General features: G+C 37.4%; 1 protein-coding gene across 1 annotated transcript in view; it reads left to right on the top strand.

The window, feature by feature from the left end:
* The first annotated feature begins 3,321 nt into the window (after positions 1 to 3,321).
* The window catches only part of trpm1b (transient receptor potential cation channel, subfamily M, member 1b), a 39,331-nt gene continuing 24,978 nt past the window's right edge, over positions 3,322 to 17,674 (top strand). The window contains exon 1 of the mRNA XM_077211072.1: positions 3,322 to 3,485. The gene's annotated coding sequence lies outside the window, so the exon portion shown is untranslated. The remainder of the gene's footprint in view (positions 3,486 to 17,674) is intronic.

Below are 17,674 nucleotides of genomic sequence, written 5' to 3'. Positions count from 1 at the left end.
GCAAATTATAATGGGACAAACAAATGGAATAAACAAATGCTCCACCTACAACAGTCTTAAACTTTGTAAGAAAAAATTCATATAAATACAGTACATATTATTTGAAAAAATTCATATAAATACAGTACAGACAGACAGACAGACAGACAGACAGACAGACAGACAGACAGACAGACAGACAGACAGACAGACAGATAGATAGATAGATAGATAGATAGATAGATAGATAGATAGATAGATAGATAGATAGATAGATAGATAGATAGATAGATAGATTACACTTATGGTCCAGTAGATCTTGAAAGGTTTTTTTAATTCTAGTGGTTAAAATCTATTGAATGAATGAGCTTTTTTCTTACTTCCGGTACCCTACTGTTTCAGTCTATTGGGGAATAATCAATAATTACATATAACATCCATCCCACCCCAACATTGTCATTCAGGATAAACTATGGAAATTGACAGAACATCAATATTCCAACATCCACACCTCACAGCAGATGTCAATAGGGTGAGCATATGAAGAGCCAAACAGGCCATGCCCTCTAGCAGCTAATAAGAGAACAGATTAACAAAGCTCTCATTAAATGAGAACAAATCCTTCTGAAACAAAAAGAGGTCACAGGCTGGATTTGAAGTCAACTGCCAAACTGAAAAACACCAAGATCATTGTTAAAACCATTAAATGGTATTTTGAACACATTCGATTTAGATCAGTATTTATTTAATACTGTTCTCATTGAATATTGTTTCAAAAATAATTGTTTTTATTGATTTTTTTCTCGAGGGATTTGTACTGAAGGAAATGTTCTCAGGGCAGTCAGACCGACCACAATAAAAACAAGGCTAAACACAAGCATAAAATGACCATTGACTCTTTATGGAAACTTTAACTTCATAGATCTGCATAGTAAACATCAATATTTTTAATTATATTACTTGAAGCCAGTGCAGTGGGTGTGCATTTCTGCTTTCAAACTTGATTTTTGTCAGGAAATCTTATGAAACCAAAATGAGAATCGCAGCTGGCAGCACATACACGTAATTTTCCAGTGCCTGTGATTTTGTAGCTTGTTCTTTTGGTGCTCAACAATGACTCCAAAGGACTGTGATATACCATCTATAGGTATCCATGTGAAATGTGGATGTAATTATAGCTAACACAAGATATAACCACATAGAACATATTTTTCAATAAACAAGCAAATCCAGGACATTAGCTTAAATAACAACATTATATGCTGACCTCACCCTTGTTGAGCAATGTATGGATTTTATGGCATATATTTATTGCGTGCAGGAGGTATATGTATTATTGCATGTTCTCACAAGCTGAGGTTGTAATGTATTTGTTATTATCGCTTTGAATGGAATTCATTAGTCACATCTGTCACATGCTCTTTGTATTCAAAATTGGACTTTGGAAACATAAACAATCGAGCAGTGTACACAGAACCACTGTTATCGAGTTGCACAACATAGTGTGGATAAATCACAGGCAATAATGTGAATTATCTTAAACAAGAGCTCTGAGAGTTAGGGAATAAGCAGAGATGATTGTAACACAAATGTATGGCCTAAAGCTTTGAAATTTTGCCAAAGATATATTGGCAATTCAAATTAGGTTCCACTTTATTTCAAGGGTCCACTTTAGACATTCTACTAACTATAAGTAACTGTGCAACTACATGTCAGCTAACTCTCATTAGAGTATTATACTGTAGTAGACTGTCAATAGACTATTAGGTTATGGTTAGGTGTTAGGGTTTGGGTTAGTAGAATGAGTTGACTTGTAGTTGCCAAGTTACTTATAGTCAGTAGAATATATGTTGGGGAACCATCAAAATGAAGAGTTAGCAGATATTAAGCATACAGTCTACTAATACTCTAATGACAGTAGGTTGACATGTAGTTCCAAAGTTACTTGTAGTTAGTAGAATGTCTAAAGTGGACTATCGAAATAAAGTGTTACCTAAAATTATAACTAAAATGAGTCAGATACAACAAGACACAATGTATTGGAAGTAGCGAACACCTTTGAAATGGATTATAGAAAAGAAATAATGTGGAGTGGGGATTTTGTTCAATCCACTGGTTGTTGTTTGATGGAGTTAGATAAGTCAGATGAATGCAAGCTTATAGTCAATTGTAAGAAAGGGGCGGGGTTTATGCGGATGGAATAATTGGGTCCAGCACACGTCACTGAGAAGTCTACCATTTCAAGAAGTCTACAAATATCTTGATAAAAAATTACAATGTAAACATAAAAACAGATATGGATGAGTCATTCACAATGAGATCAATACAATGCATTTCTGTCATGACAACTCTCTTAAGTGTTTGGCATGGTAATGGATATGACAATGTTGATATATTTGGCCTTGACTAATGGTGGAATTGATCTGCTAAACTGCTGCTATACTGTTGGTTTTTGCTGCTGCAGAGCAAATACGAAACTTGCTACTGCCGACACACTGCTGTGAACAAGTAAGACACGCTGCTGCTGGTGCACAAAATAGCGTACATGAAATACCTGTAGAAGATCTATACAGGTGGAGCTGAGGAAGTTGGAGGGTTTATGAAAGCAAACTGCAACAGCAAATGCTGGCCAAGTATTTGAAGGTTCAGCAGCAAGCTCATTGGCTACGGATACAGTAGGAACTAATAAGCTGTGCCCTATGAATGATGTGATTGCAAGCAGATTGAGTTAAGGGCCGATCTCAAAAATATACTTTTTTTTCCTTCACAAAAAGAGACATGCTTTATGCCATAGTGTATAGGTGAATGGGGATGCAGCAATTCACTGATTTTTTAACTGAACCAGCTAATTCATTGAAAAAATTGGACTCAAAAACGATATATTCATGATTCAGTCATCTCATCACTCTTACAAACACCAATCGTATGGACAACTTTTATGATAGTTTTATGTTGTTTTGGGATAATTTGGAGCATGACTGCTTCAGTACCCCATTAACCTTCAATATATTAAGAATAACATAGATCAGAAAGGGGGAAAATGTCATGTTTGGTACAAGAGCAAGAATAAATGATTTTCATTTTGTGTTGAACTGTCACTTTAATTTCAGAAGCATTTAAAAAAAATTATTAATACTATTAAAATAGATTTTTAATGTAGGCCTACCATCTATGAATACTTCCGTTCAAGTATCATAATGGTAGCTACAATAAGATGTATCCTACCCCTCAGACCGAAAACAAAACCCTCCCCCATTGTGTGCACATTCTTTGTATGGTTGTTTTCATCGGAGTGCAGCGAGTCAACGGGTTCAAAAGTGGGCGAGGCTCAGAGGCTGCGTCGCCTTCAACTCTTTTCCCCCAAACAAAGTGTGCTCTCTCACACGACAAAACGTGTGTTATTCCAGCAAGAAAACTTAAATATATTTTTTCTCGTAGCCTTACCAAAAGCTGCAGAGCTCAAGAAATACTGTTCACTGTTTGTCCTCAAGTGACCCGCTGCAGAAGTGAGTACATCCCGTTCCTGTGATATTAATAGCTCCCTTGCGTCACCAAATTGTGCTAGACTGCTCTGCTAGACACGCGATGCTAGCCAAACGCGCAGCTTCGCATTCACACTCAAAACAAACATTGTTATAAAACAGATATCTATCGTGAATCAGATGACTGTCTAGGTCGGATGTGGGAACGTGTGCACAGACGTCATATGTGGTGTATTGATTACACCGGAGGGATTAACAGGAAGTGGTTATGCTAACTTTCGAATTTCAAGAGTATTAGCCTACTTAACAGTAATCTCTCAAGATTATATGCGTTTGGAAATACAATTTTACATGAAAGTTGCTTAAACATATGTTAGTTTAGTCATGAAACCTGTCAGGCAGAGAACTGAAACTGTAACATAGTTCATGAAATCAGAATGAGTGCAGGCTATATGCAGTAGACTACAATAGTAAACCATATTTCTGTATCCATTAGTTCTATTGTATTGACTAAATATGTTGTAGCCTACTGTTAGAATTGGCACAAAACTTACTAGCAGTGTAGTGTCATCTTCATTGATCATCTTTGACTTTTTGATACATAAAAAACTGGATACATGTTACAGGCATAATTTTATGTTTTGGTTAGGCCTAATGTTAAGTGTAGGCTACTTTCTAATGACGACTGTAGCCTAGCTAAATCACAGTACTGTAACATTTTTCATTTAGCGCCTTTAAAGGCATTGTATATTTTAGAGATTTATTTTAATATAGGCCTATCGGTATTGATTTTAGATGTTGAATTTTTCATATACTCATTTCATATATTTTTACATTTAGATTACCTTTGCTATTATCTAACACTCACTTAAAGGTAATCTTTAAACACTAATACATTTTTAAAACTGTTAAACCTAATCTTTATCAAATCACACATTTTTCATACTGTACATTATAATGTTCCTTTGCATACATTCACTTGTAGCATGTAAACTTATTTTATTTTGGTGTTTTAGTTTAAATGTATGTTGACAAATTAGTTTGAAATTTTAATAACGGCCATTTGGTTTATCATATCGGCTATAATCATATAATCATATCGAGTTATAATATTTCTTTCCAAATTCACACAGGTAGGCTAAGTATACCATTTTCTTCATTCGTCTCCTCAGGTGAAAGCCAACATTTAAATCCACACCTGATGCTTCGAAATCCCCATGTCAATACATATGATTTTGTAAGCCTATTTTGTCATTGCTCTTTATCTTTGTAAACTTATATATCTGCATTATTCACATCCACACCTGTTGTTTTCAGGAAACTCTTTAACCATCATGCCACATGCGGTTTGCAATGACTTAGTAACATGCCCTGCAGTTGCAGCGATGCATAATGTGTATCTGGTTACATTATTAGAGCAACTGCTGATATCATTCATTAGCTTAATATAACAATGTGTTTAAAAGCAAAGTAAAGCAGATGTGATCGGCTTCCACCAGCTTCTGCTGGAGTTTAACGATGCAGTGGGATCTTGGCCCGGCCCCAGAGAAAGGGGATAGCAGACAGAGAGGAGGAGGGAGAAAGAGACAGACAGAGGAGGGAGGTGGATCTTTCAATTGCTGGGTTCAGTGTTGTAGTCTGTGGGGAGTTGGGGGTGTTGATGCAGAGACAAACCTGACCGAGCTCCCCTGTGTGCACTGCATGCAGACTAACCTATTCAGTCACAAACAAATCACCTAGATATTTTTTTTTATTTGACTTATTTGACTTTATTTGATCTGTGTTACCTAATGGTGTTTTCTTTGTGTGTGTATGATCCTGTGCTCCATCTAGCTGTTGTCACCAGCTTTTTACTGTAAATTTAACTGGATATTATTTTACAGTGTAATTCTGTTTAAAGAAGACCTATTATGCTTTTCAACTTTGTTAAATATGTGAAAACAAGTACTAGTTGACCACAAAATCAAGAATTTGTAAAAGGGCATAATAGGTCGCAATCTGTTTCAGGTGGTACAATGATAAAGCATGACAACAGTCATTATGTTTTTACTTTTATTTAGATTTATATATCACAAAAAATTTTTAGTATTAATTTTAGTGCTACTGTTTTATCTTTGAGATGATTGAAAATTAACTAACTATGAAAGCTTGTTTCTGCCAAAGAAAAAACATTTTAAAAGATAATTGCAATTCTTTTCTCACAATTGCGAGTTTACATTTCACTATTCTGACTATTTCTCAGAATTGCAAGATATAAAGAAATATAGAGAAATCAAGTCGCAATTGCTTGTTATGAAGTCCAATTCTTAGGAAAAAACTACTTTATTTTACATCAGTTTACATCTCACAATTCTGACTTTCAGTATTGCGAGATATAAACATGCAATTCTGAGAAAAAAAAGTCAGAATTGTGAGAAATTACATTTTTTATTTTTTATTCTATGGCGGAAACAAGCTTCCATTGCTAGGCTACCTGTGCTACTAACATGTGTAAAATAAGTGGAGGAGATCCTCCAGTTCATCAAAACACCCCGTCTACCTAAAGACATGGGATATCTTGGTTCACTTCTAGCAAACCAGCAATTACAGGACCCGTGCATGAGACCAACATCCCTGGGTCTCGGTTGAGTCAGTTCAGTCAGAGCCTCACCCAGACAGCAGGCACCATGCAAATTACAGCACAACCCCAAACACACCCACTTACAATTACCAGTGAGACAGCAGCCCCTACGGAAGGAGCACGTCCCTCTGAAGCAGACCCAGACAGATAGTAGAACAGGACTGACAAGTCAATGATGAACCATTTGAGTCATGAAAAGCAGAGGCCCTGCCTATAGGCCTCACATTTTATTACTCGTGAGGGTGATTTGTACTGCCTTTAGATACTCAGGATCGTAGCTGTGCAATGTTTTTTCATGTCAAAACACGAACCTACTCGGGCTGAATGTGTTGGATGAACAAGCAAACCGTTGTATGGTTATAATGATGTTTGAAACAATTGATCTCTGAAACTGCTGCTATCTATAGTTGTGCAGTGCTAGTTATGTCACTTTTTTTACTCAATACTGCTTAGATTGCTTTTTGTTTTCACATGGAAACTGAACACTTTCAGTTCCTGTCCTTACACATGAGTGTTAGGAGATTGTGCTGCACAAGAAGTCTGTAGAAATACGATGAAATTATGATGGTACTTAAAGGAACACTCCACCGTTTTTTGAAATGGGGGTTATTCACCGTCTCCCCTACACAAAAACGTTTTTTTTGTCTCAGTGCATGCATTGTCTTAGTTTGGCAGCGCCGACGATAGCTTAGCTTAGCATAATGAATGGAATCCTTTGTTGCTTGAGCATGTCGTGAGTAAAACTGATAAAAAAAAACAACAACAACTAATTACCTATTGTGGCCTGCGTATTCACAACGATTACAAATAGCAATGCAGATTAAGACTAGGTGATTTTTAGGGCAGATATTGACGTGGGACTATATTGGGGGGAAGCACAGGCGAAGCACTGCTACTTGGGTGCAGAGATATCACGCAACACCTGAAATCCCCCAACTTCCGTCAACATACCGGCGTGACCTGCACCAAGTATCTTCGCCTTTGCATTTTGTTGAGTTTGAGAAGTTACAGCTACAGCATAGCAAAAGGTTGTGAGAACAAGCAAAGGACATACACGAATGTAATGTTTAGCAGAATTCCATCGAATGTGGAACTGAGAAATCAATGGCTAGCTGCTCTGGATATCTGTACTTCAACACCTCTCTACAAAATTAACCAGTATCGTGTTTGCGAAGAGCATTTTGCGCCGTTGTTGCACTATGTTAAAAAAATGAAATATGGGACCAGAAAGACGGTACTACGTATGAAGGATACGGCCGTCCCATCCATTTTCAAAAGCACAGGCAGAAAAAAGTAAGTTGTCTTTTATTAATCTTCCTTACGTGAATCTGTGTCTTTATTCAGTTGTAAGATAGATGCTGAGATGCCGTGATATCACTGCGCCCAAGTAGCAGTCTTCGCCTGTGCTTCACCCCAATATAGTCCCAAGTCAATATCTGCCTAGGAAATCGCCTAGTCTTAATCTGCATTGCAATTTGTACTCGTTGTGAATATGCAGGCCACAAGAAGTAATTAGTTGTTTTTTTTTAATCACTTTTACTCACGACATGCTATCTGGCAACAAAGGATTCCATTCATTATGCTAAGCTAAGCTATCGTCAACACTGGCAAACTAAGACAATGCATGCACTGAGACAAAAATGCGTTTGCCCACCTATCTAAATGTAGGGGAGACGGTGAATAACCCCTATTTCAAAAACGGTGGTGTGTTCCTGTAATGTTCAGAACCTGCAGTCGTGATTCTGGAGAGTTGTGAGTGGCTCCCAGGGTGCTGTTAAGGTGTTCTGTATGTTTTTAGCATGTTGCTAGGGTATTCTGGGTGGTTTTGTACTGGCCCTAGTTAAAAGAGCCCACTCAGAGTTTCTAGATATGGCACTGTGTAAAGCAGTGGTCTCAAACTCGAGGCCTGCGGGCCGATATTTTGTGGCCCCCTACTTGACATTAAAATTTAATGTTAGTGCGGGCCGTCGTTGCGTGTGCCGCGTTTTTATTTTTTTATGTTTTTTATCTTTTATGGGCTACCATAGTCTCGTGACAGTTTACGGTTTGTTGTCAATAGTTGTCATAGACAACCGCGAAGTACAAACATACCTCCAGCGCCCCCCAGTTAAGTTGAGTTTGAGACCCCTGGTGTAAAGAAACATTACGTGCCTATAGACTAAACACAAATTACGCATACGCATGATGTCACCGTTTTCACAAATTCAAGTTTTTGTTGTTTACATGGAGACGATAACTTTATCGTTTTCAAAAACTTAGGATTTGAAACCCGATTTCAAAAGCTTGCATTTTTAGGCCGCTAAAAGACCATAGTCATGTAACTGAATGGCTAAAATGCATAAAAAGTGTAAACGTACTAAAATAACTAAAACTAAATAAGTTCAAACTTAATAAAACTATTTAAAAGTTTAAAAATAATAATAATAATGACAAACTCACAACACACAACAAAATTACTAAAACTTGCTAAAATGAGAGGTGTTCATTCAGATCACTAACCCCAAGTATTATGCATAACATTTTTTAAAGGGGTCATATAATGGTACATGCACTTTTACAAGTTGATTGTACTGAAATGTGTGTTGGCAGTGCCTGTACACAACCATCATATAATGATAAAAATCCATCCAGTGTTTTTGTTTTAATCTCCTTATATGTTTTCCCCTGCCTCAAATTGAGCCGTTCGTTTTTGTGACGTCAATAAAACGGACGCCCCTCCCACGATTGATAATTGACAGCAGCATTTCTATGGTTTCAACACAGACCCGCCCTGAGCGAGCTGTCATCGTAGTCCGCCATTGTTGATACACTGGAACAGAATGGCGTCTAAGCTATTGTGGTGTTCTGTTTTTGGCTGTAATAAGGAACACAGCAGTCATGTTGATGATCCTAAATACGAACCGCTGAAGACGCAGTGGCTGAGTTTTATTTTTGAAGGGAATATTCCCAACGATCAACGTAAATGCTTTTGTTTGCGCTAATCATTTCTCATCTGCTTTATAAACGAGCGTCAGTGTAAATCTGGTTTTGCTAAGAAGCTGGTCCTGAAAACAGAATCGGTTCCAACTATTCGTGTTCCTGCTGCACCTCCAGAAGAAGTGAGTGTATGTTTTATTAACCTTTAAATATGAATCTTTACAAATGGCTTGCACGCTTCACGATGAATGCGGCTCGGTATATTACGGCATGTTTTCTCTGTAATGTTATTACGTTCTCAATATAATTCATAATCCCACGTTTATAATGAACAACACGTTATGTTTAATGTTTCAGCACTGACAGTTGTACCTAACCCTGAGATAACGTTAGGCATCATTGACAAGCCTAATGTTACCTTTACCAAAAAAATGTTTTTCAACATCAATCTGTCAACGAACTAACCTATACATCAGTAAACACATAGCCTCTGTATCTCACTACTCTAAGTTACCCTGCCAATACATATGTTACAAAAATAGATCAAAGTGACATTACGTTAACCAGCCATTCAGAAACGTCCTGTTCGAGCCTTACTCGTCGAACTTCTTCGGGCGTCATCTTGTTCCGGGTCCGACTCCGGTTCAAATTGGTATGGTAGAACAGATGTGTCCTCAGAGACTCCCGCTGACATTCTTGTTGCAAAATATACCCTCAACTGTTGTCAAGGCAACACTCCATGTGCGTGGTGTCAAAACCATAGTCAAAACCATAGAGTTCAAAACCCCCCACAGAACAGAGGGGCGGAGTGAGCAAAGCTCATTATCATTTAAAGGCATATGCACTGAAACGGCGTGCTGAAAACAGAGCTGTTTTTGACCATGTAAAATTAGTGTTTTCTTACAATACTAATGAAAATTTTTAATAAAAGTATATTACAAAGTTTTCATTTAGACCCTAAAGATTCATATTAACTTGTACAAAAATGGCATTATATGACCCCTTTAACTATATACAATTTAGAGTAAAATAGTAATACAGAGTAATGAGAATATACAAAATTGTTATTTGGAAATTCTTGTTCCCTTTATGCTGCATAGCAACTAAACACTGGGTAAATACTGGGCAAATATTGTCACTGGGAATTCCTCTTTCTAAAATATGCTGCTGCTAGTTCCAGGTTCTTCTAAAGAACACAATGTTCAGGAAATTATGAATGTGGGTCAAATATTTGTGAACAGGGAGAGCCTTTGGTCGTCCATATGGACACAACCAAATCTCAAAGTGTTATTTTGTGTGAATATACAGTACATATATTTTAGATAATATGAATGCAAGCTTTAGGGTTCATTTAAAGGCTAAAGCGTTCAAGTATATTGGGTCTCCTTTCTCTACAGATACCACAAGGCACACGCTAATCTCATTTGGCCTTTGCCCACAGTCAACTTGAGCAGGTATATTCTGTCCACTCTGCTGAAGCATAGCCAATTACGACATTTCCTTCCCATTTGCTGTGACCCCCCTCCCCACACACACCATCTGGTCTTCAGATAATACATCCACAGATAAGGTCCCATAAATACAAGGCAAGACAGCTATCATCAGCAAGATTAAACCGATGCTAATAGCGGACTCCAATCCATGGCTTCGATGAAATGTTATTTTTGAAATGCAGAATCAAGTCTAAGCATTAAAGATGGACATGTTTTATGAATGTCCCTAGTTGCACAGTGTTTTTCACTACAGAGTTACATTGGCCTTTGAACCACCTCTGTATCTGATGAGTGAGTTTTATCTGACTATATATCGATTCAAATTTCCTGTTTCGGTTAGATTCTGATTCACAAGGTTTCGATTCTAATAGGCTATGTTTTGATTTGATTCCAGATAATTTGAGTATATTTCAATTGTAATGTCGAGTTTGCTTACATATGAAAGAAATCCTCTCTCTGCTAACTCTGTAAAATGTAGACAAAAGTGTTTTTTTAGCCTACATCAAACCAGTAACTCATCTTTTTGAACTATTCATTTAAAAAATAGCCTCAAAGCCTTTTTTTTTTTTTATGAAATGTACCACACTGATCCTGTGTTTTGGTGTCGATAAACCTGTTCATATAGGCCTATATATTTCATGCTACCCATGAGGACCTCCCAATTGAAAGTTTCTAGTCATTATTTTGCAGTACAATAAAACTTTCTTTTTATTCCATACCATTCAAAATCAGCTGGAAATATGAATTTTTACCTATCCCTATCATCTGCAAATACTAATGTCAAACCCAAACAAGAACAATATTGCCAACAATGAAATGGGATGATGGTTCAGTCATCATCAGACCAAAGATCTTCTATGCACGTTCATTTGATTTTTTTTTTTTTTTTTTTTCATGTCCCTAGTTTCTTATCGTTTCATCTTAACTGTTGCTTGACGAGTCGGTGCTGGTGCTCCAACGATAAACAACAATTGTCTTCAGTGTCTTCTCCACCCAAAATCTTCTGTTGAGAACTAGATAATAACCCTCCTGCATCACTCTCGACAGCAGGCATATTTGTTTTGTGTCTCAGGCTTTCCAGCGGACCCACAATTACGTGCACTTTTATGCAGTCACAATCTGTTCACATCAACCTTTAAAGTTCAATTGCAGGTCACATCTTTGTTGAAAACTGTGGGACAGAACAAGCGGTGAAATATAAATTGGCGAGTAAACAAGAGTGTGTGAGTAAAATAAAGCACAAGACTACATTTCAGATTTGTTCTGTTAACATGCAGTGTAATCTGCCGAGTGGCGCTGAGGCTCGCCACAAATCACCCTGAATTCCAGCTGAGCTATGTGGTTTACATACTCAACACACTGACCCACATTCGTCTCCTCCATTTAGCAAACAGGATCCTTGGCACAACTAGAAACATCTTAATTGATGGTTTGCGTATGCCATATACAATGTTTCAAGGTATCGTACTTCAATTGGATTACAGTTCTGTAATATTTATGGGACTTTGAGATGCCATGTTGAGAATGATTAAGCTTCTGTAACCCAACGACAAAGCCTAATTTGGCTAGTGCTGAGTAGCTGACAAAATACTTTGGCTTAGGTGGATCAAATATTGACCATCCATGCTTGTTATACACAATAATCCCAGTCTACACTCTTAAACCAGCAGCTAGCAGCTATCACCCTGTAGCCCAAGACTGGCTGCCCACTGAAGCTAAGCAGGGTCAGTACCAGGATAGGAGACCTCCTGGGAAAAGTTGATTGCTGCTGGAAGAGGTTTCAGTGAGGTGCTCACCCTGTGGTCTGAGTGGGTCCTCCTAATGCCCCAGTATAGTGACGGGGACACTATACTGTCAAAAAACGTAATCCTTCTGATGATACGTTAAACCGAGGCCCTGACTGTCTGTGGTCATTAAAATCCTTCGAAAAAGAGTAGGAGTGTAATTGCCTGTCTATCATCATGGCCTCCTAATCATCCCCATATATACTGATTGGCTTTATCACTCCGTCTCCTCTCCACCAATAAACTGATGCGCATCATTGGTGGTGGTTTAGGAGATTCCCCCCTTCCATATGTAAAGTGCTTTTGGGCACATTTTATATTAGTCCTTAACTACTACTATGTATGTGCATCAAATATTAAGTACAATGCACTTATTGTGGTCATATTGTATTGCAAAACACTTTTTATTGAGGTGGGATATGGGTATGGTTAACGACAGGTTTGGTTGTATGGGTCGGTTTAAGGGTTGTGGTGTAAAAGAAGTGACAACAGTGTAATTATAGGTATAGTTAAAAAAATACCTGCATGCAATTATAAGTACAATGTATGTAAATAAATATAAATGTAACACATTATTAATGTTAATATTATAAAAAAATAAAGGTTAAAACGGTTAAAAATAAAGGTCCATGAAGAACCTTTAACATTTATGGAACCTTTCACACGAATGGTTCTTTGTAGTGGAAAAAGGTTCTTTTGATTATTAATATGTTCTTCATAAATTGGTTCCTTTAAAGGGGCATTCGGCAACTATTTCAGCTTAATAAAACTGTTTAGGAACCATTTGGATGGTTTAATAACCTCTTTTGGTGACAATGGTGACTTTCCCCACTCCCCCAAACGTTCCTAGGCGGAAAACCAACCTTGAAACATGAGGATTAACGTCCCGGTAAGTTGGAAATAGGAAGTCTTGTGAGAAGCGAGAACGAGCGAGAAACACAAACTGCTTTATGGCAATTCGACATAAACACACACCGTCCTCAATGTGTATGATGTATTACCTACCTCGGTAGACATAGCTCCACACGATAAAGTTGTCCGGCTCCGATAATGACAAATGCACATAAGCAGTGGTAGAAAGGGGGAGGATGGTAGAAAGGGGGAGGAGGGTGCCGCAAGTGAGGTTTTTTTTTTACGACATTGTTGTGAAATATACACCTCACAGCTGTAGGGGGAGCTCGTTGAGAAAACATGCGACAACAAAAGTGAAAATCAGTGAAGAAATAGCTAGGGTTGCCGAATGCCACTTTAAGAGCTGTTCACCTAAAGGTTCTTTGGGGAACTAAAAAGGTTTCTTCTATGGCATCACTGTGAAACCTTCCTTTTGGAACCTTTATTTTTAAGAGTGATAATCAGTCTTTGTCTTGTGAGTCAGTCAAGCATTATCGAGACTGATACAGATCTTTGGTGATTATATTCTCGTTTATTTACATTATGGCCATATAATGGAGAGTTTGTTACTGTAAAATGCATGTATGATGGGCCGTGGTTTGACATGGGGTTTGCCTCACAGTAATTTAGGTTAGTTATAGGATACTATATGCTGTTTAATGTAAACATGTGCAATGTAGACATGTGTAGTAATGCCATATGCCTGGATGCCTGTCTCGTGAGTAGCAGACAGCAGACATGTCTATTTTAGTCTCTTGTTGTCTTGCAGTCTTGGAAATTACCCATACAGCAGATTTGTTGTTCCTCACAACAGTCCGCTGGTGACACAAACATCACACTAGTAGTTCGCTCTGGTGCGAATGCAACAAGGTATAGTTCAACCAGAAATGGAAATTCTGTCATCATTTACTCACTTCCAAATCTGTATGACTTTCTAGAATCTTGCCTAGAACACAAGAAGTGGATTTTGAAAGAATATTGTGGCCAGTCATTTTATATAATGGAAATGAATGAGGGCTGGGGCTTTCAAGAATTAGTTTTCGTAGGTCATACAATATTGCTGTGTGTGGAACAGACTGACATTTCATGAGCTCCATGAGAGAAATAGCGATGTCTGATTCATAAACAAACTGTTCTTAGTCAGAATATTTCAGTAAATCAGTTGATTTATTTAACAAGCATTCTTAATGATTCTATCACAAATCGGACTGACCTGGTTCTCGAGTTCAACTCACTGACTCAGTTCAATTGTTCAGTTCAATTCCTGCAGTCACCAGCTCACTGGAAAGGTAGTTTATTAGCGAATAACTTTGTAAATTATGGTCTGTTCATCATGCAAATATAGCATATGATTTCAAAAGACTTTAAATATAGCGCACAAGTTTTATAAACTACTTTTGCACCACTTTTCAGTTCTTGTTGAGTATTAAATCTTCAGTCCTCATTTATTATAATTGCTGAGCAACCAGTGCAGTTTTGTTTGACAGAAGAAAGTAAGTCATACAGATTTGTAACAAAAGAATACAGATTTGATAACAGAAGTTTCCCCCCTTTTTTTGCAAAACTCCAATTGAACCTTGGAAGTTGACTTAGTTATCATAAGAGGCCACTGCTGAAAGAAAACGGAGGGGCTTAACCTAAGCCTTCACTCTGAGGAGAGAAGCCACTCTTTTTTTCCGCTAGACAGAATTTTAAGTTAAATCGGAGACAGTGCTGACAGGTGACCGGTCAAAGTGACTAAATAGCCTATCTGACATTAGTTTCGTTTACTTAAATAACTAACAGGATCGCACAAGTTGCTTCCAGTTACGAATTTAAGGGCACCCACAACTCACTGGCCGTCAAATCCATCACAACTCATCAATTCCAAGCTAGTGAGCAAGAGGAAGCCTCTTCAGAGGGATTTCCCCTCACTCACCCGAGTGTCCTGTTTGGGGGCATGACCTTTTGTCCAACTTTGTTTTCCGAGTAGAAAGTGATTGGAACATACAATTACACGGCTCACTGTTCCCCTACCCTTTTTAGTACTTGAAGAGGGGGATTCATGGAATGCGGTATCCCTCAGGGAGAGTTTCTAAGAAGTGTTTACCCTAAACGTGAGCCATGTGTTGAAGACAGAGAGAGAGAAAAAGAAAGGGAGGTAAGTTGGTCCTGAAGAGAAACATTGAGGTTGTTCCACCCATGAGGCCTCATGATTTCAGGGGCAAATTCTCTTTCCCAAGACCCAGAGAAAGACGTTGCACTAGATTTGCTCCTTCTCTACCAGCCCCCATCCAATCTGGGGCATGACACGTAGACGGCTACACCTTAGAAGCAGCACAGAACGGACACCACCTATTCCTATGTTTTCCGTCAATGCAGAACACCTGCTCTATTTGGATGGTTCAGCCCCCTCGGCAAGGTTTGGGAATAGAGAACTGTCGTTAAAATACCTACATAACATCTAAAGAATATGACCCCCCCCCCCCCCCCCCCCCCTCCTTCTCATGACTCAAGAGTAAGATTAACTCATTAATGGGCATTTCTTAGGCCTGAATTGCTATTTTGATTGCTCATAAGGTGACGGATCTTAGATTGTGGCACGTAGCCTTTACTGCTACGAACATGAATTATACTTTAAATAATGACAATTGTTGTGATTAGACTTTTTTTTTTTTTTTACCTGGTAAGAAATAAAACGAACTAATAAATCCCATAGACTTAAAATGAAGGAGGGATTAGGCCTAAGGAATAGAATATGATGGAGACCTGGAGGTTGTTGTTTTTCTTCAAAAAAATATAAATATCGAGCATCTGAGAAGTTGAACCGAAAGTAAATGATTTACATGGCAAGATTGCATAGGTTTTATAAATGTATATTTGTATAATGTATATTTATGAATAATTTAAATGATAGTGATGTGCTGTCTTTGCCATGAGTGTAAAAGCAATGGCGTCAACATAAATCATATTGGACATCTTGAGTTTCATTGGAAAGGACATTGTACTTTGAATATTCATCGACACAGAGTGTATCAGAAGAAAGTCTTTTAATAAAAGCAGGAAAACATCAGAATCAGCACGGAAACTGCACCACTCGAATGTTTACCTAAAACATCCAGTGTAATTACAGTAGGTCTCTCATGAGAGTGATATGACACCTCTCCCTGTCTGTCTCTCGTGTTCCTTCCCTCCCACCCGCCCCAACCCCCACAATTCCACACAGGAAACAAGCTGTAAACCTCATTACTGTTGTTGTTTTTTACTGCTTTGTTAGGGCTTGCTGCGTAGCAGTCAGTCAAGACGAAACACTTTTTTTGAACATCTGACACTTAAAAATGGTCCTCACTCTAATAGTACAAACACAATTATGTGGAAAGACTGGTTTAATTTGGGTAAAATGGGTAATTATGACTCTTAGCAATAACAAAGGTTGCATATGTATTACAGAAAGAGAAATCTAAAAGTGTGAAACAGCTTTTCTTCTAAGGAAAGTTTAAAAAAAACAGGCATCTTGGTGTCTGTGCATGGCCAACTATTAATCCAGTACTTGATTCATGTTAAAGGTCTCTTAAAAGCATGAAACGGACTTATATCTTTCCTCAAAGCAATGGTTTAGGCTGTGAACCAGACAAGCACCTTCATTGAGATGAATGGAAATGCTAACAGGTATTTGGATTAAATTATCCAATTATGAATTAAATAGCATGACTTCTTTAAACAGCGTACTTAAAAAGTATAACATTAAATATTTTAACATTAAAATATGTTATATATATATATATATATATATAACATATTTTAAATCTATTGTAAAATAGGCATATATATTGAAATATTTTGAGAGCGTTAAGACGCTCTGATTGATGGAATATTCTGTACAGCATCATGGGTAATATAGTTTTACTTCTGGAACTCGACTGTTTCACTCTATTATTATAAAGTTTACACATGCATTTTTTTTTGTATGTTTTGGGATGCTGAAATTTAAAGGTAAAATTATTTTCACATACACAGTCTTAGAAATGCAAATAATCTTTACAAATTCTTTATAACTATAAATGTATTTGTAGCAAAATGTTTATACATATCGTGAGCTGCGAATTATACAGTTCTATCTCCATTTAGGGTAGTTCTGAGAAATTGAGCATAAAAGTTTTTACATCCCTGCCGTTTTGTGAGATGGAACCTTTCTATTTTATTAATAACTACTGACAAAATATTTTTTTGTACAAAAATAACACCACACCGGCATTAATAAACACCTAATGGATAAGATTGTCAAAAACTCAATTTCGACCAAAAGTGGAGATAGAACCGTATAATTCTAAGCTCACGATATGTTTAAGCCCATAACTCCATCCTTACCCTAAACCTGATCACTTCTTGATAATATAAAAACCTCAATAGGTAGATAAATGTACAGCAATAATAATTTAAGTGATGTTTAAATGTTTACAAGATTTTCTTTCATTTTTAAGCCTTGGGTAAATTTTAGAGTATTATCATGTCAAATTATGTAAATACGTT

This window comes from Siphateles boraxobius, unplaced genomic scaffold, assembly GCF_051911475.1.
Source record: "Siphateles boraxobius isolate OS27281-9 unplaced genomic scaffold, OSU_SipBor_1 65, whole genome shotgun sequence".
NCBI lineage: Eukaryota > Metazoa > Chordata > Actinopteri > Cypriniformes > Leuciscidae > Siphateles > Siphateles boraxobius.
This window is presented reverse-complemented; position numbering and strand designations above follow the sequence as displayed.